Here is a 23,035-nt window from a genome sequence, read left to right on the forward strand (position 1 = left end):
TGACATGATGTGTGTAAGAGAGAGATATATGTGTCTGAGAAGTGAATGTATAAAATGCAAAGTTTCAAGTGTATTTTATACTCAAGATACCCAAACTCTTTGTAAATTAGGTCACATCTCTTTGTAAATTAAATTCGAGTAAGTATGCACATTTACATTTTTACTCATATTTGTCAAAGTGTTTAAGAACACATAAATAACATTGGCAGTAACTCCTAGTAAGCATACATCTTGTTCCTTATCCCATCTTTTACGTAAATACTTGCTTCAATTATGGTGGGTAGTAAACTCTTTGTAAATTAGATCATGTCTCCTAGTAAATTAAATTCGAGTAAGTATGCACATTTACATTTTTACTCATATTTGTTAAAGTGCCATCTTTTACGCAAATACTTGACTAAATTATGGTAAATATGTTATTTACGTGAGTATGAGCTATTTTCAAGGATCTTAATTTTAAGCGATTTTATTGATTTTTAATTTTTAATTTTTATTTTTTTTTAATATTTCTTTCTTGTTTTTACATAGTACTATAAATACATAAAGGATTATGAAGACCAACCATAGCTACATTCTTCATTGCTCCCTCTTAGCTAGGGAGATATTCATAATGACTATCTAGATGTTTTGTGTATACACGATCTTTCTAAAAAGAAAGGTAAATCTCATCGGTAACATCTTTATCTAGGTTAATGTCCTTGACCTACACTGACATCATCATCAATATGTACCGCAACTGAGGTTATCTCTCCAAACCAATGGTACTTACTCAACTAGTCACCATGATCTTGTGGGCGCCTCACCTCATGGTACTCTGACTAGTTCAGGGTCCCCCATGGTCAAACCCTAGGGAAACCCATGTCCCAAATTAGAAGGCCTCTCTCTAGCCCATGATGCTAAAGAGGAACCCACTCCATGAGTGTCCGAGACTCAGAGAGCATTCATTTCAAGAATGGTTATTTCCCATGCTATCTCACCAATAGTCTGGGTCATGCTTTTGTTGTCACCAATAGTGCGAGCCACAACCCTATTGTCCACCCATCAACAGTTCGGGCCAAGCTCCTGTTGTTACCAATATTCCAAGCCATGCCCCTGTTGATGTCATATCAATGCTCCCTCTCACTAATAGAGGAGTTCACCACTAGTCCAAGCTTGTCTATGAAGTATACAAACTTCACCCAAGGCAGAGGCTTTGTGAGAATGTCAGTCATTTTCCCATCAATGGAGATGTCCTAAAGCTTTCTCTCTCTCTTATGCACCATGTCACGAATGTAGTGGAACTTGATATCAATTTTCTTCGACTTGCCATTCAACTTTGACTCTCAAAAAATATCATGGTCGATTCCAGCCCTTGTTCAAACATTCTAGCAAGCAATTTCCAAAGCCAAACTGCTTCACAACAAATTGCACAGGCTGCCATATATTCAACTTCAATAGTACTAATTGCCACAAAATATTGTTTCTTGCTCATCCAAGAAACCATTGTTGAGCCCAATCAAAAACATCCGCCAAATGTACTCTTTCCATTGACAACACTTTCATCCCAATCAGAGTCAGAGTATCCCAATAGCATAAGCTCATTTCCTGCCACATACTTCAAACAATAATTAGCAGTACCACAAGAGTATCTAGTGATCATACTTTGGCTTCATCTGATTTAATGTATTCACTGCAAAGAAAATATTCAAACCAAGTTCATTAAAGAACCAATCAATTGCCTATCATCATCAAACTTTTACAAAGAAGATTTCATCAGGCTTCATCAATTCAAGATCACATTCAATGGCCAACTCCCTCTTAATTTAAGACATATTCTATTGTGATCATTTCGAGCTCCCTTTGAAGCTAACATAAGTTTTTATATATGCCCCTTCTTTAGTACAACATATCATAGTTTCTCCACATGAGTCCTTAATGACCTTCTTAAATTATGAGACTTCTTTAAAGTATTCATAACTAAAGCAAATACATGATCTCCCTCTTACTTGGAGAATCTTCTATTCTCTCATCTCTAGTAACAGACGGACATATTTCAAATTTTGTTATCTGCCTGCTCCCTCGTAAGCTCGGATCTTCAAAGCTCGATTATGCCACAAATCCTTTTCTCACAAGCTTTGCTTCATTCTTCAACTTCTTCTCCTTCTATTTGTAGATCCATTGGCAAGCTTCAATACGTACGTGCAATCCTCACTAGGAGGCCATGGAAGAACAAATTTTGAGAAGAATGTTAGCTCTACCTTGATCTTGACCTTGCATTAGCTTCATCTCCAATGTCATCATGATTTCATATCTTCCTTGCATGAACTAAGATTTCTATCTTCAGCGGAAATGACCAATTCAATATTTTGATGGTTGCTAGGGTTTACAAACCATATATTTTCATTTTCATAATCAAATGTCAACATCCTAGAGTTGACATGCCCTTCACATATCCAACATTTTCAACAATCAATCAAGAGATTCCAATGATGATATGATTTCTCTAAATCATTGTAGTAGTAGTATTTTGTTCATAATATCTTGGCCTTCATTTCAATGTACAAAGAATAACTTCATCATTCTTAAACAATAGATGGAAGATATATTTCCTAGCATCAATACTTTCTCTGCAAGAAAACCTTCAATGTCATTTGTGTCCTTAACCTATCATAGTGCAGGGTTTGCAAATGACTTTATCAAAAAATCCTTGGAACTTCTAAGCTTGAAGAGGGGCCTAGCCTTTCCTTTTAAACTCAAGATATTTGAGCCAACTAAGTGACCTTAAAAGAATCTTCTTTAGATTCTACCAAGCTAATTTCTAGGCTTCTTCAATTCAACAACTTGATATTTTGGGCTAAGGTAATATTATGATGACTTCTTCCGCTGTTTCCAAATATATCATCACGATTCTTAAAAGATAGTTCAACACTTTTTTTCATTGTAATCAAACTTTATTCAAAGGTATACTTTAAACATATTTTCAACAATTTATTACAAGATAGGGTTTATGCCATAGTAACATTTAAAAAAAAATCATATTCTAATTACTTCAATTTGAGAAAAGGTCACAAACTTTTCATATGTGGTTGTGATCTGATCCACAAATTATGTAATATAGGTTTCATTACTCTAAAGCATTAGCTTTACGATTCTTCTTGTAGGTCTAAATTCCCATGACAAATTCAACATTGTGTAGCATTAGTTCTTCCTTTATACATGTACTAGTCATGAGTTTCATAAAGATACTTCAAGCTGATATATCAATCCAAACTGATACATTTTCTTAATGCCTTCCAGAACTTCACAAAAAGGATGATTTTTCTAGCATTTTCAGAGTGACATCATTTCAAATACTTATGACGTGAGGGAACTCGATTCAAGATTAAGATAAGCATCATCATCAATATCATAAACACCAACATCATAATCATCCAGGTCAACCCTCTTGACCTACAACAATCATGGAATCCACTTAGTACTTATAATACAACATCAATATCATCTAGTCACCATGATCTGATCAACTACTCAACCTCGTGGTATCCAGACTAGTCCTTGTTCATAATCACACAACTAGAGTACATAGTCTAAATGAAACTCCAAATGGCCTCAACCCAGGCTGGATGCCAAAACATACTTTCTCTAAAAAAAATTCAAGTAGTTCTCTCAAAGATCCAAGAATCTCTCTCAGAGATTCGAGCAACTCTCTCTAAATAGTGATATGTGTAGTTCTCTCAGATATACGAGCAGCTCTTTGAGAGATCTAAGAAACTCTCTCAGAGATTTGAGCAGTATGCTAGAAGGCACCAACTAGCCTTTACTAGACCATTATCCCTAATTCAAGTCGTAGTACCTGACACGGGGATACCTTCCCTAATTCTGGTCACAATACTTGACACAAAGAAGATTCATGTCCATTGTATCATTCTTCCTAATTTTTGTCAATGTACTTGATACATGGATAACATCCTTAATTTTGATCAGAGCACATGTCACAAGAATAATGTTTGTCCATGATGTTATCTAATCCATCAAACCATTCTCCCTAATTCTAGTCAATGTACTTGGCACAAGGATAACATGCCTAATTCTGATCAATGTACGTGACACAAGGAGAAACCATATCCATGAGGCAATTATCAGCCTTTCTTCCTCTCAACTAGGGAGGTAATTTCCATAAGCCCAAGATTGTCTCGAAGGTGCACAAACTTCCCTCTAGAAAGAGGTATTGACATAATATCGATTATCTGCTCATTACTGGAGATATATTCGAGCCTCATTGCACCTTTCATTTATCATCATATAATCCTACAAGTAGCCTTTGAAGCCATATTTCTTCCCAATTTGCAAATCCAGCTGCAATATACTCGGCCTCTCCCATACAAGGTCACTTTATCATTCATTATAACTGTTAGCACTTGAAATTTCACCTCAGGCTGAAAAGGCAAACCTCAAAGCTACATCAAACCATTCAGCCTCGTAGCTAGCCCTACGGGGCAGGAGAAGGCTCTCTCCGGTCAATCTCGGTGGATCTTCAATGGGATGAGATGACCAACACGGTAACACTGATATTACGCTAGTAAACTGATTTGAAGGTTGATTTGGGGGTTTTTGGTGGCAAATTGAGGAACTGCAATTTAGGGTGCGGGGATTGGACACAGTTTCTGCAGGGGGTCTTTGGGGCAAGGTAGGAAGCTGTATTGATGTCTTTAGCTGAAAGGGATGATTAATAAGAAAGATGAGAGGGCTAAAGAGAGAAAACAATCACTTTGAATTCTCTTTAGACAGAAGAAAACATTGAAATTAAACAAATTTAAAAGCAGGGCATGGCTAGCATGAATTCATACTTTAACACTTCATTTGTTTAATGTGCAGCAGTAAAGAAAGGAAATGAATCACATAACAAAGCTTACAACATGAAGAAACACACCATCAACACATGAGTCCACAAGAATCCCAAAGATGACTGCAAAACCCTGGTCTTCCTTAGCCAAAAATTGCAGAGATACAAGTGAAATATACAATGATAGCTCCTCCCTCAAGAGTCCAACCATGAAAATGAGCAAAAGAGTGCATAATATAGATGACCTAACCTCTTTCCCCACCTCTAGGGGTCGAGCTCCCCTTCCTAGGAGCTGTTTCAACTACTTCTAAACTTAGCACTAGATAATAGGCAGTCAAAACAACTTTCCTCTATAAGCTAGGAAACCTATCCATACATTAAATATTTACCATTTACATTCAAGAAACTTCTAGAAGAGTTAAAGAAGAGTAAAAGTGTCTTTGAGTCATGATAGTTACATAAAAATCCATCATCTAAAACCCCAAAAAGTCAAACTAGGTGAAAACAGTGATTTTCTGGCCGAACTGGTAAAATCTGGCACAAATTCCTCAACGGGTCGCGCACACTTTCTCAACGGGTCGGGCACGTTGGAGCTCTGTTTGGAGGCCTTCCCGGTGTCAGAATGAGGTGCAGGATAGCTCATTGGAAAGGTCTCTGAGTCTACTTTCCAACCCAACCAAAATTTTTGGATTTGGAGGTCATTTGCCTAGTCAAAAGTCAATTCTCCCAAGACTACTTTTGTAGCTCAAAAAAGGGGCAGAAAGTCAAAATTTGGCTGTATTTTGACCTTTTGGAGACCCAAAACTCCATAAAACTCAAGTCCATCCATAGGCATGTGTAACTTTGCATGAAAAATCCAAAAATGTTGAGTTTTTGCAAAACGGAGCTACGATGACAAAGGGTCTCACCGGGGGTGAGACCCGTTGAGAAGCCAAAACCTATAAATTTCCCAAAAATACCAAAATTACCCAAAATTCTCCAAAATTTTTGGGATTTGTGCTGTAGATGATGCTAGTGAGTGCCATGAGCCTTGAAGGATTCCTCAGCCGAGATACGGAGTGGATTTGGCCTTTTTCTCCGTTTTAGTGCCTCGGTCAACCTCCTTTGGAACATTTTCATTTTTGCCTTGCAAACATGCATCCTCGCCCAATAATGATTTTTCATATTCCTCAGCAGCTTTTTCTCTTGGTTGGCCTTAGCCAACAGCCTCTCTAAGTGTGCATTCACCTGGATAAGCATAGACTCTTGTTCCGCAAGCAATAGGTCACCGGGCCTCCTTCTTTTCAAGATTCGGTCTCCTCGAATCCTCCATAGCTCATCAAGGACTTTCTCATATCTCCCCAACATTTGGAATCCCTGTAGCCTGTGCAATCACCTCGGGTGTCAAAGTGAAATCCACCCCAGCAAGGTTGACATGTCTTTCATGCAAGTGCAAGACAAAGAGGCAGGCCAACTCTCGGTGGTGTTGAATCCGAGGGATCCTCTCACAGAACTCATAACATGACATGTACTGAAAGCAAGAAACTGCCAAAGGACAAGCTTGTAGACCTGCCAAAGAAGTAGGCTCCTCTCTCCTGTGATGGCCACCTTTTCCACCTCGATGTGGCCTCCTTTGTACCTGAACCTCTGAAGATGATGAATGGTCATCACACTGCTCATATGTTTCAGTGTCTGACATGTTTGAGGAGCCATTTAAAATTTCATCCACTTGCACAATTCAACTTTTGCACACAAGCATGAGAGCCATCAATCATGACAAACCATCAACTGAAGTGTAGAAGGCCTACCTCAAACAAATTTGATGCTTTGGAGGAAGATTGAGCAAGTTTGTGGTCACTTGGCAGCTCACTAGCAAGTTTTTGTGGAGAAATCCTCAACGGGTCGCGCCCCTCCCAACAGGTCGCGCACGTTGATTTTTTACACTGCAGGAGGGCTCTCAACGGGTCGCGCACCTCCCAACGGGTCCTGCTTTTGCAGGAGGCTTTTGGAGGCCTTCCCGGTGTCAGAATCGGGCACAAGATGGCTCGTTGGAAAGGTCTTTGAGTCTACTTTCCAACTCAAGTGGAATTTTTCAATTTGAAGTTGATATGACCTGTCAAAAATCAAATCTCCCAAGACTGGTCAAAAAGTGCCAAATGAGGCTACCTGAAAGAAGAGTACTGTTGCAGTCAACTTTTGAATGCCTTCCTCAACCCCAAATTGAGCCCATGATAGCTCATTGGAAATATCTTTGTGTCTAGTTATCATTTTACCCATAAAGAAAATCATTTGGCCAACCAAGCTAGGAGAAAACTTGATTTTCCCAAGGTAACTTCAGAGGTGTCTTTGATTCTCCTGAGGCAACGAAATTCTTGACATTTCTCTCAAACCACAACACCTGTACAAAAAGTGAAGGAGGTTTCTCTTCCTTGGCCTGTTTTGGACAAAAACCTCTCTCAGTTTCCAAAAATTCATCTTTGATTGCTCTGAAACATCATTTGAGTGAAACTTGTCCCGATGTGTGAAACAAGGAATTTTGTCGAAATGAAGCGAAATGACGGGGATAGGGGGCTTCTAAATTCTTGGGGAAATTTTTGGGAGTGGGGAGGGATGTTAGGAAGCAGGGGAAAGTAGAATCTCAGAGATTGAGTGAGGGGAAGGGGTCGAAAAGGGCAAAACACAGGCCCAACCTAGAAAATTGCCAGGTTGTAGCTAGAAACTAGGGTTTGTGGAAAAATGAGGAATTTGGCGGATCTAAGGGATGGGAAGTGTTTTATAAGGTACTTTAAGGATAGGGGAAGGTGTATGAACATCAGGATATGAGTTTTGCTGATTATTTAGCCGCCCAAGAGAAATTTCCTTTAAAACCCTAGGAGAGGGAAATGACCTTGCCTAGGCACAACTGAAGCATGAATAAGTTGTAAAAAGACTCATTAGACACTGACATGATAATGAAAACTCTCTGAATGATGATAGGCTCAGCTGAATGATGACATGGACTGACATTTGGGCAAAGCCTAGACCTAATGCCTAGTGACCAAATTTTGCTTGAAGACTCACTGAAATGACAAAATTTGACCTTGACACTCTGAGACCACTTTGTAAGAGCATATTTGATCACTGTAGGAAGGTTGGAAAGACTGACACTAACATTGGCTCCAATGGGGATGGTAGCTCCTTGGAGGTGCCAAGAACCTTAGACCTCTGGGAGAGCAGACCAGTGCCTTCATCCATTGGGCAATGGAGTCAAAAACTCAAGCTGAATTGCATGACTGAAAAATGATGACTTGATAACACAAATTGACTCTCACTCAACTAAAAACTAACTCAACACTTAAACACAACCGATAAACTGAAAATGATGCTCAAAGGGGAGCTTATTCATCACAACCTACTCTAACAGTTTCATACATCACCGGGTCAAGTGAAATGAAACAACCAATGTAACCAAGTAAGTGTCCCATCTGCTGTTCGAATTCTCCACAAGTGCTTGCTTATGAACAACAAGAAAGAACTACTAAAAGGCAACTCCCATGACAACTTAGAAACAGACCCATTGAATGATATGAATTCTCTATCCGCCTCCAAAAACACTACATAAGGATCTTGAAATTCAAGCACACTGGAACTTAGCTCATCCAATGGATTACTTCTCGTTTCCTCATATGAATGCAAATTGTGATCTGAGCCTTGTGACGAGACCTCTGCTGAAAATGACAAAGAAACTGACTGCCGGATCAAATTCATATCAGCACATGTTTCAAGCTCACCTGTAATCAATGGAAAAAGACTTTGACTGCAAACCTCATCCAAAACATCAGCTATTGGATCATGAAAAACTTGAAAAGACTGCTGCAACCCATTTTCTATTGGTTCCAATGTGATTACATGATTGCCTACATGCTGCTCATTCTTCACTGAAGATGGACTATGCAAATTTCCCTTCAAATACTGAAATGATTCAAAACAGAAAGGTAGGGAACCTTCTTGTATCATTTGATCAAATATGTCAGCTTCCATGCTTTCATCTGCAACTTGACAACCAATGGCATTTGGGGACTGCAAATCTGAATATGTAAAGTCTGGAACAAGGTTTTTATTGCCTTCAAGATAGTCTAGATCAAGACATGTTGACAGCTGATTTCTAATTTCATGGAAGTTGTCTCTAATGAACTGACATGAATCAAAACAAAAAGGCAAAGATCCGCCACTTACTTCAAACTGTGCTGCACTTTCCTCGTCAATGTCATAGCTGATATGTGATGGCTGAACATTGTATTCAAGCTGCTGAAAATGAACTTCCTCCTCCCACAAACTAGCTGCTGATTTGTCTGCAAGATTAGCTTCTGTTTGGAGAACATAATCATCATCATACTGATCAAAACGAGGCAAATCATCACTATAAAACACATCATCAAGCATGCAGGTCATATCAACAGTTCTTTCTTCTTCACAATGATCTATAAAACAATCACTATGACAACTGGGATCAGAAACAAAATGTTTTGGGTTAGCAACTTGTTCTTCTTCAATCAGCGAGCCATGAGTTTGAACATCATAATCATTCCTTGCGTTGATCTTGTCCATCATCTTTTCCATGGCACTTACCAAAATGTCAAGCTTCACCTCTAAAGATGCCGATTTTTCCGGATCTATGTTTTTCATCTCTTCTTCCTCCATCCTTGCCCTTCGGATCAACAGATGCGCCTCTACACTTACTGCACTATTTTGCATCTCGTGAAGTGTTGCAATATCCATTTCTCTCAGCTGAAACTCCATCTCCGGATCAAAGGCACCCGGATAGTGCAAGAGAGCAGATCTAGGAGTAGGCCTTATATCAACTGGCATCGAATAATAAACTTGGTTAAATCTGGCCGAAAACTGTTGTACTGTCTCCCCTGGCAATCTTTTCAGCTGGTTATACTCTTCTATAATCAAGAAAAGGTTCTGCCCAATCATCCACCTATCGAGAAAAACTTTGACGAACTGCTGGAAATCTGAAATGCTTGCATCAGGCAGGGATTTGAACCAACTCTTCACTTTGGCTTGCAAAGAAAGAGCAAAAAGCCTTATACTAACATCTTCTTCATCAACTTCAAAAAGATCTAGAAAATTCTCAAAATTCTGGACATGTTGCTCAGCGTTGACATTCTTACATTCACCATCAAACATCGGCAAGTATAGATCATAGTTTTTGGGGAAAGCATGGAGAACAGAAGGTAAAACAAGAGGTTTATACCGATCTAGAATTTTACAAGGTATAGGGGTATGTACAGCAGGTATAGGTTCATTACAAAATTCAGAAAAAGGATCTTGATCAAGCTTAAAAGCATGCAAATCTTTGGTATTCACAATCTTCAAAGGGAAAGAATCAACTGCAGGCCGAGGATCTCTTATCAAGCATAGTATACTTTGCAAAGCCTTCTTTACATTCTTGGGAAAAGAGAAGAAATAATTTAGAACAAAGAACAAAATATCTTGGATGAAATTCCAACTTGAGTACCTGATCTGTCCATATTCTCCTTTCATGGTTTTGCTGGTCGGGATCATCCTCCAATGGAGTCTTTGGATCTGATCGCAAAAATGATTTAGAGTCGCCAGGTGAATGATTTCAGCCTTTCAAGTGTCTGATCGTTGTCCACCATCAACAATCAGATCTGAACTTGATATATGTGCTGGGGTGAAATGCAAATGAAGTGTTGTATTCACAAGCTCACGGAGATTGACTGAAGCAGAGTTTATCTACTAACGCTGATGTAAAACAAGAGCGTTTTCAAAGGCTACCTGGCATAACTTCAGGCTCCGTCTAAGACTTATGAAACAAACACATCAATCCACAAACAAGTTGTTCTTCCCCAGTATGGTCGCCAGTATGTTAGCACTTGAAATTTCACCTCAGGCTGAAAAGGCAAACCTCAAAGCTACATCAAACCATTCAGCCTCGTAGCTAGCCCTACGGGGCAGGAGAAGGCTCTCTCCGGTCAATCTCGGTGGATCTTCAATGGGATGAGATGACCAACACGGTAACACTGATATTAGGCTAGTAAACTGATTTGAAGGTTGATTTGGGGGTTTTTGGTGGCAAATTGAGGAACTGCAATTTAGGGTGCGGGGATTGGACACAGTTTCTGCAGGGGGGTCTTTGGGGCAAGGTAGGAAGTTGTATTGATGTCTTTAGCTGAAAGGGATGATTAAAAAGAAAGATGAGAGGGCTAAAGAGAGCAAACAATCACTTTGAATTCTCTTTAGACAGAAGAAAACATTGAAATTAAACAAATTTAAAAGCAGAGCATGGCTAGCATGAATTCATACTTTAGCACTTCATTTGTTTAATGTGCAGCAGTAAAGAAAGGAAATGAATCACATAACAAAGCTTACAACATGAAGAAACACACCATCAACACATGAGTCCACAAGAATCCCAAAGATGACTGCAAAACCCTGGTATTCCTTAGCCAAAAATTGCAGAGATACAAGTGAAATATACAATGATAGCTCCTCCCTCAAGAGTCCAACCATGAAAATGAGCAAAAGAGTGCATAATATAGTTGATCTAACCTCTTTCCCCACCTCTAGGGGTTGAGCTCCCCTTCCTAGGAGCTGTTTCAACTACTTCTAAACTTAGCACTAGATAATAGGCAGTCAAAACAACTTTCCTCTATAAGCTAGGAAACCTATCCATACATTAAATATTTACCATTTACATTCAAGAAACTTCTAGAAGAGTTAAAGAAGAGTAAAAGTGTCTTTGAGTCATGATAGTTACATAAAAATCCATCATCTAGAACCCCAAAAAGTCAAACTAGGTGAAAACAGTGATTTTCTGGCCGAACTGGTAAAATCTGGCACAAATTCCTCAACGGGTCGCGCACACTTTCTCAACGGGTTGCGCACTTTGGAGCTCTGTTTGGAGGCCTTCCCGGTGTCAGAATGAGGTGCAGGATAGCTCATTGGAAAGGTCTCTGAGTCTACTTTCCAACCCAACCAGAAGTTTTGGATTTGGAGGTCATTTGCCTAGTCAAAAGTCAATTCTCCCAAGACTACTTCTGCAGCTCAAAAAAGGGGCAGAAAGTCAAAATTTGGCTGTATTTTGACCTTTTGGAGACCCAAAACTCCATAGAAACTCAAGTCCATCCATAGGCATGTGTAACTTTGCATGAAAAATCCAAAAATGTTGAGTTTTTGCAAAACGAAGCTACGATGACAAAGGGTCTCACTGGGGGTGAGACCCGTTGAGAAGCCAAAACCTGTAAATTTCCCAAAAATACCAAAATTACCCAAAATTCTCCAAAATTTTTGGGATTTGTGCTGTAGATGATGCTAGTGAGTGCCATGAGCCTTGAGGGATGCCTCAGCCAAGATACAGAGTGGATTTGGCCTTTTTCTCCGTTTTAGTGCCTCGGTCAACCTCCTTTGGAACATTTTCATTTTTGCCTTGCAAACATGCATCCTCGCCCAATAATGATTTTTCATATTCCTCAGCAGCTTTTTCTCTTGGTTGGCCTTAGCCAACAGCCTCTCTAAGTGTGCATTCACCTGGATAAGCATAGACTCTCGTTCCGCAAGCAATAGGTCACCGGGCCTCCTTCTTTTCAAGATTCGGTCTCCTCGAATCCTCCATAGCTCATCAAGGACTTTCTCATATCTCCCCAACATTTGGAATCCCTGTAGCCTGTGCAATCACCTCGGGTGTCAAAGTGAAATCCACCCCAGCAAGGTTGACATGTCCTTCATGCAAGTGCAAGACAAAGAGGTGGGCCAACTCTCGGTGGTGTTGAATCCGAGGGATCCTCTCACAGAACTCATAACAGGACATGTACTGAAAGCAAGAAACTGCCAAAGGACAAGCTTGTAGACCTGCCAAAGAAGTAGGCTCCTCTCTCCTGTGATGGCCACCTTTTCCACCTCTATGTGGCCTCCTCTATACCTGAACCTCTGAAGATGATGAATGGTCATCACACTGCTCATATGTTTCAGTGTCTGACATGTTTGAGGAGCCATTTAAAATTTCATCCACTTTCACAATTCAACTTTTGCACACAAGCATGAGAGCCATCAATCATGACAAACCATCAACTGAAGTGTAGAAGGCCTACCTCAAACAAATTTGATGCTTTGGAGGAAGATTGAGCAAGTTTGTGGTCACTTGGCAGCTCACTGGCAAGTTTGTGTGGAGAAATCCTCAACGGGTCGCGCCCCTCGCAACGGGTCGCGCACGTTGATTTTTTACACTGCAGGAGGGCTCTCAACGGGTCGCGCACCTCCCAACGGGTCGCGCTTTTTCAGGAGGATTTTGGAGGCCTTCCCGGTGTCGAAATCAGGCGCAGGATGGCTCGTTGGAAAGGTATTTGAGTCTACTTTCCAAACCAAGTGGAATTTTTCAATTTGAAGTTGATTTGACCTATCAAAAATCAAATCTCCCAAGACTGATCAAAAAGTGCCAAATGAGGCTGCCTGAAAGAAGAGTACTTTTGCAGTCAACTTTTGAATGCCTTCCTCAACCCCAAATTGAGCCCATGATAGCTCATTGGAAATATCTTTGTGTCTAGTTATCATTTTACCCATCAAGAAAATCATTTGGCCAACCAAGCTAGGAGAAAACTTGATTTTCCCAAGGTCACTTCAGAGGTGTCTTTGATTCTCCTGAGGCAACGGAATTCTTGACATTTCTCTCAAACCACAACACCTGTGAAAAAAGTGAAGGAGGTTTCTCTTCCTTGGCCTGTTTTGAACAAAAAATTCTCTCAGTTTCCAAAAATTCATCTTTTATTGCTCTGAAACATCATTTGAGTGAAACTTGTCTCGATGTGTGAAACGAGGAATTTTGTCGAAATGAAGCGAAATGAAGGGGATAGGGGGCTTCTAAATTCTTGGGGAAATTTTTGGGAGTGGGGAGGGATGTTAGGAAGCAGGGGAAAGTGGAATCTCAGAGATTGAGTGAGGGGAAGGGGTCGAAAAGGGAAAAACACAGGCCCAACCTAGAAAATTGCCAGGTTGTAGCTAGAAACTAGGGTTTGTGGAAAAATGAGGAATTTGGCGGATCTAAGGGATGGGAAGTGTTTTATAAGGTACTTTAAGGATAGGGGAAGGTCTATGAACATCAGGATATGAGTTTTACTGATTATTTAGCCGCCCAAGAGAAATTGCCTTTAAAACCCTAGGAGAGGGAAATGACCTTGCCTAGGCACAACTGAAGCATGAATAAGTTGTAAAAAGACTCATTAGACACTGACATGATAATGACAACCCTCTGAATGATGATAGGCTCAGCTGAATGATGACATGGACTGACATTTGGGCAAAGCCTAGACCTAATGCCTAGTGACCAAATTTTGCTTGAAGACTCACTAAAATGACAAAATTTGACCTTGACACTCTGAGACCACTTTGTAAGAGCATATTTGATCACTGTAGGAAGGCTGGAAAGACTGACACTAACAATAACCTTGCCCAAACTCAATCTGAATCTGGGAATCCTTGTAGCTTCGTAGGATCCATCATCATATATTCATAGATGTTTGATTTCATTCCTAAGGTTGCTTGAACTCTAGAAAGAGATTGATTAGGGGATTGACCTTGATCTATTTTCTTTGATCTTGAAGCCAATAATTTAGATTAGCGCTTTCTACAGAGATACTTACTCATATATCTCGAGCATAAAGACTTATTTAGTGCATTTATTAATGTCTTGTCTTCTTGTGAACTTGTGTACTAGACATATCATAGAGCACAAGTAATTTTTAGCTGGCCCCTTATTATCACCATTCTAGATTTTTAGGCCATGACTTTTTGAACAAAAATAACTTGGTTATGTTGGATATGAACCCCAATCTAAGGTGATTGATCTTTAGCTTTGTCGGCAGACAAATATCAACTCATTTTCTTGCATAGGCTTAGATGTGATCTTCAACTTCCTTGCTTCACCAAAGCTCTCATACCATGTTGAAAAATAGAGTGAAATGGATACAAGCACTATTTCTAAACTATGGTAATTACTTGTGAATATATATTATAGTTATTTTATTTTCATCAAGCAATCACACTTCAAGAATTCAACCAATAACAATGAAATAAAAGTAGAGATCATAATATTGAAAAATTAAGATATGTGAGATCACGTGTGTAAGAGAGAGATATGTGAGTGCTAAGTGAATGTATAAAAAGCAAAGTTTCAAGTGTGTTTTATACTCAAGATATCTAAGAGACATGCCTCTTTGTAAATTAGATCACGTCTCTTTCTAAATTAAATTCTAGTAAGTCTGCACCTTTACATTTTTACTCATATTTGTTAAAGTGTTGAAAAACACATAAACAATGGCGGGCAATAATTCTTGGTAAGCATAGTATTTACATCTTGTTCCTTATCCCATCTTTTACACAAATACTTGCTTAAATTATGGTGGGTAGTAACTTATGGTAAATATGTTATTTACATGATGAGTATGAGCTATTTCCAAGGATCTTAATTTTAGGTGGTTTTGTTCATTTCTTTTCTTTTAATTTTCTTTCTTCTAATTTAAAATTTAATTTTCTTTCGTGTTTTTACATAGTATTACCAATACATCAAGGATTATGAAGACTGGCCAAAGCTACATTCTTCAATAATGGATAGGGAAATTTCCTAACCAATTTATATAGGGTTAGCATGTAGGGGTATTTCATTATGGGATAGGGATTACACACAATTACCCTCACTAAGAAGATTATAAATACATTAAAAGATGGAAGAAAAGGATGCACGGGAGACACATCTAAGACAGTATACATACAATCAAAAGGACACAATGGGAACCTAAGTGAGACCCAAATGAGAATGGAATCAAGTCTTATTTTGTGTCCTTATGCTCTTGTATTTCTCAATTTAAGTGACTTTTAAGCCACTTTATTAAATTTAACTCAAAAATTTTGTTTACCTAGAGATGGTGGGGACCTATTATTTGAGATTGTTAGGAGCATTTGGGTCTAATATAGAACTATCAGGCCCCCCTTGAGATCAAAGGTAAGTATCTCCCAAGTTTTCTTCAAGTTTGGCGTGTTCACTATGTTGTGTTTGTGATTAAATGGGTGAGTGGTTTTTGGGTGCATGGGTTGATATTTTAGGAGATTAATTATAGATCTATGATTTTTAGGAGTAGTGTTTGAGATTTTATCATCATATTTCTTATGGGTATAATAAAAATATCTATGTAATATTTTTTTTTTTTTTCCTAATGTGAACCCCTCACTTTGACTATTACAACATGAAGTGTTGCAACTTGTAATGAAAATTATGTAATTAAAATTTGACCAATATTGTGATGCTCGCACAAAACTTCTTACCTTTATAAGTTGATAGGATTCAACCACAAGTTTATGGATTCAATATTTAGTGGATCTATATTCAATCCTTGCCACCAATCACATGTTTAGGGTAAATCAACAAATGCTTACGAAATCCACACTTCTCGAAATTAGCCAACTACTAATGTCTCTTAGGTGTGTCCAATACTAATTTTATATGCGATACACAATATTCTTAACTACATATAAATACGAATATATCATTCAAACTAACTATCATAAAAGAATCGATAAATGAGCACAACAAATCACATCTAACACATCAAATTTGTAGGAACATTTCATAATATGAAAGGCATAACTAACCATTCTTACAAGTCGTATCACATTTAAAACACTGTCTTCCAAGTGTCTTCTTATCTTACTTCGACTTGGTGGTAGTCCAATTTGAGGTCCACTTTAGTGAAGAACTTGGATTGTTGTAGCTAGTCCAATAAGTCATTAAGATATGGCAATGGATATGATTCTTAATTGTTATTGTGTTCTATAATCAATGGGAAATACACATCCTTCAACATCCATCCTTCTTGGGCACTATGATAATTTGTGACTAATAATATGAAGCACTAGGCTCTATGACTTCTTGCTTCAAGTGTCGTTGCAACTGCATTTTCACCTTCATATGATTTCCAATATCCATTGTTAATACAATCCAATATTGGGTAATGAAGACTTTGACAATGATTGAGTCTTGTGTTCAACTTATGTTTTAAGTGGTAAACCCTTAGGTTCTTGAAATGATTCTTATATGTAGTTATTAATTCTTCCAATTTTGTTCTCTGGTTTTTAATGTTCCCTTTCAATGATGCTTTAGCCTCCACATTTACTTTTTGTTGTTAATTCTTCCTCAAGAATAGAAACACAATCTTCTTATTTGCATTAATCAACCTTCTTTCATAGTGTGTATTTATAACTATAGGCTTAAATTTCCCCTTGTGTGTATATACACCAAAAATAATTCCAGCTTTGACCAAGTGGTATTGGTTTTCCCTTCATCTAAACACGAAATATCTTACATAGATACATGGATTCTCAATGTTACCACTCATACTTCCATTACAATCACATTTTCCACTACAACTATGAATGTTACATCAATTAAAGTTCTTAATTTTCACTACTTTGTGTCTCTCAACTCAATGTCTTAGCTCTCCCATCCCAAAGGATATGGATAAGGATGACCTTTCCGTACAACTATCTCAACCAATTGAGCTAAAATTAAATTGGACTAAGATCCTAGGTTAAAGAGACAAATGAACTTTAATTAATGCAATTAGAACTTGATGTGAAAGAGTCCAGTCATCTCTATTTCTTCCATTGGACTAAGGCTACTCAAATATAATTCTCTTTGAGAAAAAGTACATGTAACTTTACCTTCAATGTCGTAACAATTGTGTGTCTTCATCAACAGCAAGAAATTTTTTCTTCTTATACTAATTGCACTAATTAGGATGCATATATGGGTGCAACTTACAACAATCCTATTCCATATGGCCATTAATATTGCAATTCTTATAGTGGTTATTGGAAGCCTTGCAATTGCATGCAACTACACCCTTCTTCAAATAATTGAGGAAGCATGCCTTTTTTTAGGAATGCTTTATGTTTCCTCGATTTCTAAATTCTCTTTCTTTGTAGTTGGTGATATTCTTTTTGTTCCTATGAAAGTAGTATTAGGATTTTCATTCTTGCAAGGTAGAAGAGGCCTTTCTCTTTTTTCAATTAAGAATTAGTTATTTTTTCTTTCAAATTAGCAATAATATTTACTTTCTTGCAAAAAAAATTCTAGTAACAGTTATTTTCCTACAATTTGAAATTACTGGGATTTTACTTTGGCTTAGTGACTAGCCATGAATTGATTACATCTTTTCACCTAATCACCAATAGACATTTTCTTTCATTAGATAGATCGATAGACGCATTAATGAATAAGAAGAAGTGTGGCTTACACATATAAAGCAAGATACCTCTTAGGTGTGTATGAACCACTTGTTTACATTTAAAGTCAATAATTTAATAACTATAGCATTATTTTTGTAATACTGGAGGCCATAATTTTTTGGCATCGTTTACAGGGAGGTGTAAAAAACATCAATATTTCTTTCCAGCTATGCATTAGCTTTAATAAAAATATATATATAAATTTCCACATTTTTCAATATCAACATGCATGCCTCCTAGAATTAGAGATAAGGTATTTTTACTAGAAACCCCCACTTTTACACCTATAAGTAGCAATTAGCTGATTATGAAACACTTTATTTAATAACAAGAAGTTTTGAGGACTTTCTAGAAGAGCAAGTTAGAGAATTTGAGACCCTCTGAGAAGGAGCTAGTTCTCCACCTTATTAAACAATGGCTAAAGAAGTAGATCAACTTGAGGTATTTGAATTTCCCATTACAAAATCTAATAGATAGGATAGGCTGAAAAACATAAATCCATTTGTACTCCCTCACTTTTATGAGCTAACTACTAAATATTTCTGCTTGTTTTTTTGAGTTTCTTGTCATATGCAAGACCTATGATTATACTACTGATGAGTAAAAACTGCAACTTTTCCCCTCCAATCTAAAAGATGCGACCTGGATATGGTTCATGAGTCTTGAGGGGAACAATATTACTAGTTGGGAGAAAATGAAACAAACATTTAAAAACAAGTACATATACTATTATTGAACTTGAGATATAAGAGATGAAAACTTCAGGATGACCCAAAAGGACAATGAATCCCTGGAGTATTTTGAATAAATATTCCAACTTAGCTACAAGTGGGAGCACAATTATACCATGGCTGAAGACTCTCTTAAACTTGTCTTGTTGAGAGGAATAAAATAAGATTTGTTGGAAGCACTCAAACTCTTGGTTAATGGAGACATATATCAACTAGATTTTGTGACCATCAAAAATATATTCAAGAACCATTGTAGAGTAAACAAAATAAAGTTATATTTGGTAGGAGTATGGTAAGCCCTTCTCCATCCTCCATGCTTTTAAAAAATGAGATATAAGGAATGTTAGAAGATATGAAAATAGATGTTTTGTGCTCATTAGCCATGCACATGGACACATTACAAATCAAGAAGAAACAAGAAAATACAAAAAGAGCATTGGCTATCTTTTGTCCAAAATGCACCAAAATATACTCAGAATGAATGACCACTTATGTATAGTTATGTGCATTGTGAAGAACAACATCCTACTAACAAATTCCCTTCATTTCCAAGTCTAAAAATCGTATTTTGAGGAAGAAAAGGGAGCATGGAATCAATATGCTTCATGAATAAAAAGAGGCCAATAGCATCAAGATCCTATCACAAGGTATGAGGTACAATCCTTCACATTATTTCAATAATTATAATTCATAGTTCCAACTTCAGTCTTGGTTCCCACTTAACCCTCCACCTTGGACCATGCCCACTGAAAGGAAGTACCCCAATTATCCTGTTGTTCCTCCAAACAAACATTTTCCAAACCAGAATTATCAATGGAGTAATCCTTCACAAGGATGGAGGCCTCTAGTGGCATGGCTATTAGCTTTAAAGACTCTTCCTCTTAACTTCCTATCACGCCTCAGAATGCTACACCACCATGATAACATCGACTTCTTGCTCAACTGAAGACTTTCTGAGACTTGTCTTACTGATACAAATAAAGGAAGATTTGATAGAAACACTCAATCTCCCGGTTAACGGAGACATATATCAACTATATTATGTAACCATCATGAAAATATTCAAGAACCATTCTTGATAAAACAAAAAGAAAGGTATATTTGGTAGGAGTATTGTAAGTGCTTCTTCTTCCTCCTCTTTGCGTAGAAATAATGAGATATGAGGAATGTTAGAAGATATGAAAATAGAGGTTTTGTACTCATTATCCATGTAAATGGACACATTACAGATAAAGAAGAAACAAGAAAAAGGAAAAAATGTCTTTAGCCATCTTTTGTCCAAAATGCATCAAAAGACACCCTTAGAATGAATGCCCACTTAATAATGTACACGTATTTTCACTTTATGAAGAACAACATGCTGTTGACAAATTCCCTTCATTTCCAAGTTTGAATATTTTATACCAAGGAAGATAAGGAATCATGGAATTAATATGTTTCATGAACCAGAAGAGTTTGGTAGAACCAAGATCCCATGAGCAAGGTATGAAGTACAATCCTTCACATACTTTCAATAATTATAATTCATAGTTCCAACCTTAGTCTTTGTGCCCACCTAACCCTCCATCTTGGGCAATGCCCACTCACTTATAATACCCCAATCAATGTATCATTCCTTCTTGCCAACGATTTACAAACCAAAATCCTTAATGGAGTGATCCTTCACAAGTATAGAAGTATCTAGTGTCTCAACCACTAGATTTAAAGTCTCTTCCTCCTTAACAACCTAGCATGCCTTAAAATGCTACATCACCATGATAACCTCAACTTTCTAGTCAACTAAATATTAGCCCCAATAATAAATAGGCGCAACTTGTTTACAATAACGGACTTTCTTATTAAACTTATCCCTTGGAAGTTCAAGAAATAAACCTTATATTAGGAAACGTACTATAGGACCCTCCTCATCCTCATCCACTATAAGATATAGAAAAGGAAAGAAAGAAATCTTCCCCTCAACGGATTTTTCAAATTCCACCTTACCCTAAGAGGCTAATCTCCAAAAATGCACACGTCCAATAGAAGATTTAGAAGAGGAAAGAAATAAATTTGCCTCGTAACAAATTTCTCAAATCCCACCTTACCTTGATAGGTTAATATCCAAAAAGACATACACTAGAAGAAACTAAAATTTAGGGGAATTGAAAAATTTGTGTGTTAAGATACTGTAATAGCCTCAGGTTAAAAATCCATGTAATAAAGTTAATAAAGGCAAAATAAGACCAAGGTCATGGGACACGTATTTCAAGCTAAATGTTGGGCAAAACATCCTAATGGGTGTTAATTTGGTTTGTTATGGCTAGGGGAAACTGACAAAGGCAATGACAAAGGCTTTGAAAAGGCAAGAGGCATTAATTAGCATTTTATTTATGAAAATAAAGGAAATTAGGAGAAAAGGAAGGTGAAAGGTCATAGGTTGCATGTGAGAAGGCAATTGAAGGAAAATAATGGAAATTGAAGAAATTAGAGGCCTCATTAATAAAAAGGATTTTGAGGATCAATACACAACCTTTTGTTAGTTCATTTTTTGATCTCTCTCTCTCTCTCTCTTATACTCTTGCACACTTATAGCATTATTGGAGAATTCTAGCATTGAAGGAAGGCAAAGGAAGGACAAGGAGGTAAAGGGAAGCAAAGATCAAGCAAGGAAGAGTTGGATCAAGTGGCTACAATGGGATTACTTGAGGTATCAAGTTGCATGTATGATTTTCTTGCTAGTTTTGGCTTGCATGGTATATGCATGTGTGTATTTGGTTCTCTTGCTATCATTGGCATGGGTTTTGCTAGGTGTGACAGTGGTTTTCAGCCTTTCCTTGTCATTTCTGGATAGCCACAGTGTGATGGGGTTCTTTTAGTTGGTTGTGCCAGATTGTTGGATGGTTTCAAAACTTAGTGGGGCAGTCTCAGGAAATTTCCCAAAGGCTTAGGAATCCCTTGACCGGTAAATGGTGGGATACACGGTAAAGCCTGAGGGTGGAGACGGAAAAATTACTCGCAGTTTAGGTGGAGAGATTTGGAGGCATCCATGCTTATTAGGGCCTAGTGATCCCTTAACCACCATATGGTAGGATAGAAGTAAAGCATGGTAGTGTGTGTTTATTGTTTTAGCCAAGGAATCCTTTGACCGGTATATGGTGGGATACACGGTAAAGATTGGTTGTATAGATGAGGGTTTTTGGCATAGGAATCCCTTGATCGGTAATGGTAGGATACACGGTAAAGCCTGAGGAAGCCCTAGTTAGTTTTGTTGTGAGCCCGACATTCATGTTTGGAATATGGCATGGGGGTGATTGGCTAAAAGAAAGATTTAGTTTAGCCCAATCTATGATCAGGTGGTACGTGGAAGTCCCTCACTTAGTTGGCTTTTGCATATGTTAATAATATCCATTTTCCCTTGTATTTCATGAGTACATGTATTTGTTATTATGTGGCTTTGATGGTTTTTCTATCATTCTTATTATTATGGTTATATGTTGGCTATAAACATGGTTTTATGACAAATATTAGTCATGGCTCTCATCATGTTTTGATTAGTAAATGAATGGATAATGAATGTATGACCTAATAGATGATAATGCAGCTATGGTGAGAAGGCATCATACCTTCTTGACGATTCTTAGATAAGTATGAGACCCCTATGTTCAGATGTGTATTTATGACTTGTAGATTTCATGTTCATCATGTGTTTGATGGAATGCCTATCATGGTTAGGTCAAATTCTTGCCTAATTTTTGTAAGAAAGGATTTGTCCCTATGTCATTTATCATTTCTAAGAGTTTCATTAAGTTTTGGGTAGTGGTCTGGAGACTAACCTTGAAAATGTACCTCAGACCTCGCCGTCGTAGGCATAGAATTGAATGTAAAAGACTGCAGTCGCTCCTTTTTAGGCTTGTGCATGCGACTGGAGGGTTACAATAGAATTCCAGCAGTGTTGTGCTTGTGTATGGGGGTCTAGGACACAAAAATAGAGGTTTAACTCAGGGTCTGGGCACCTGGAAGGGTGGTTTAGCCCTTGGGGGTGCTAGAGCACCTCAGGGAGTTAGTATTGTTTTGGTTTTGTCAATTCCACTTCCTTAAAGTGATCTAGGAGGTTGAATCATATCATGATAACTCTTCATCACATATTTACCCCAGTGGGCTAGTAAGCTTGGGTGAGTGTGGGAGAAGGGTGTTATAGATTGGTATCAGAGCATGGTTCAACCCTTGGACTGAATGGGCGAAA

This window comes from Pinus tabuliformis, chromosome Q (genome assembly GCF_031772625.1).
Source record: "Pinus tabuliformis cultivar Carrire ecotype Pingquan chromosome Q, CPIR1, whole genome shotgun sequence".
In the NCBI taxonomy this organism is placed as follows: Eukaryota; Viridiplantae; Streptophyta; class Pinopsida; order Pinales; family Pinaceae; genus Pinus; species Pinus tabuliformis.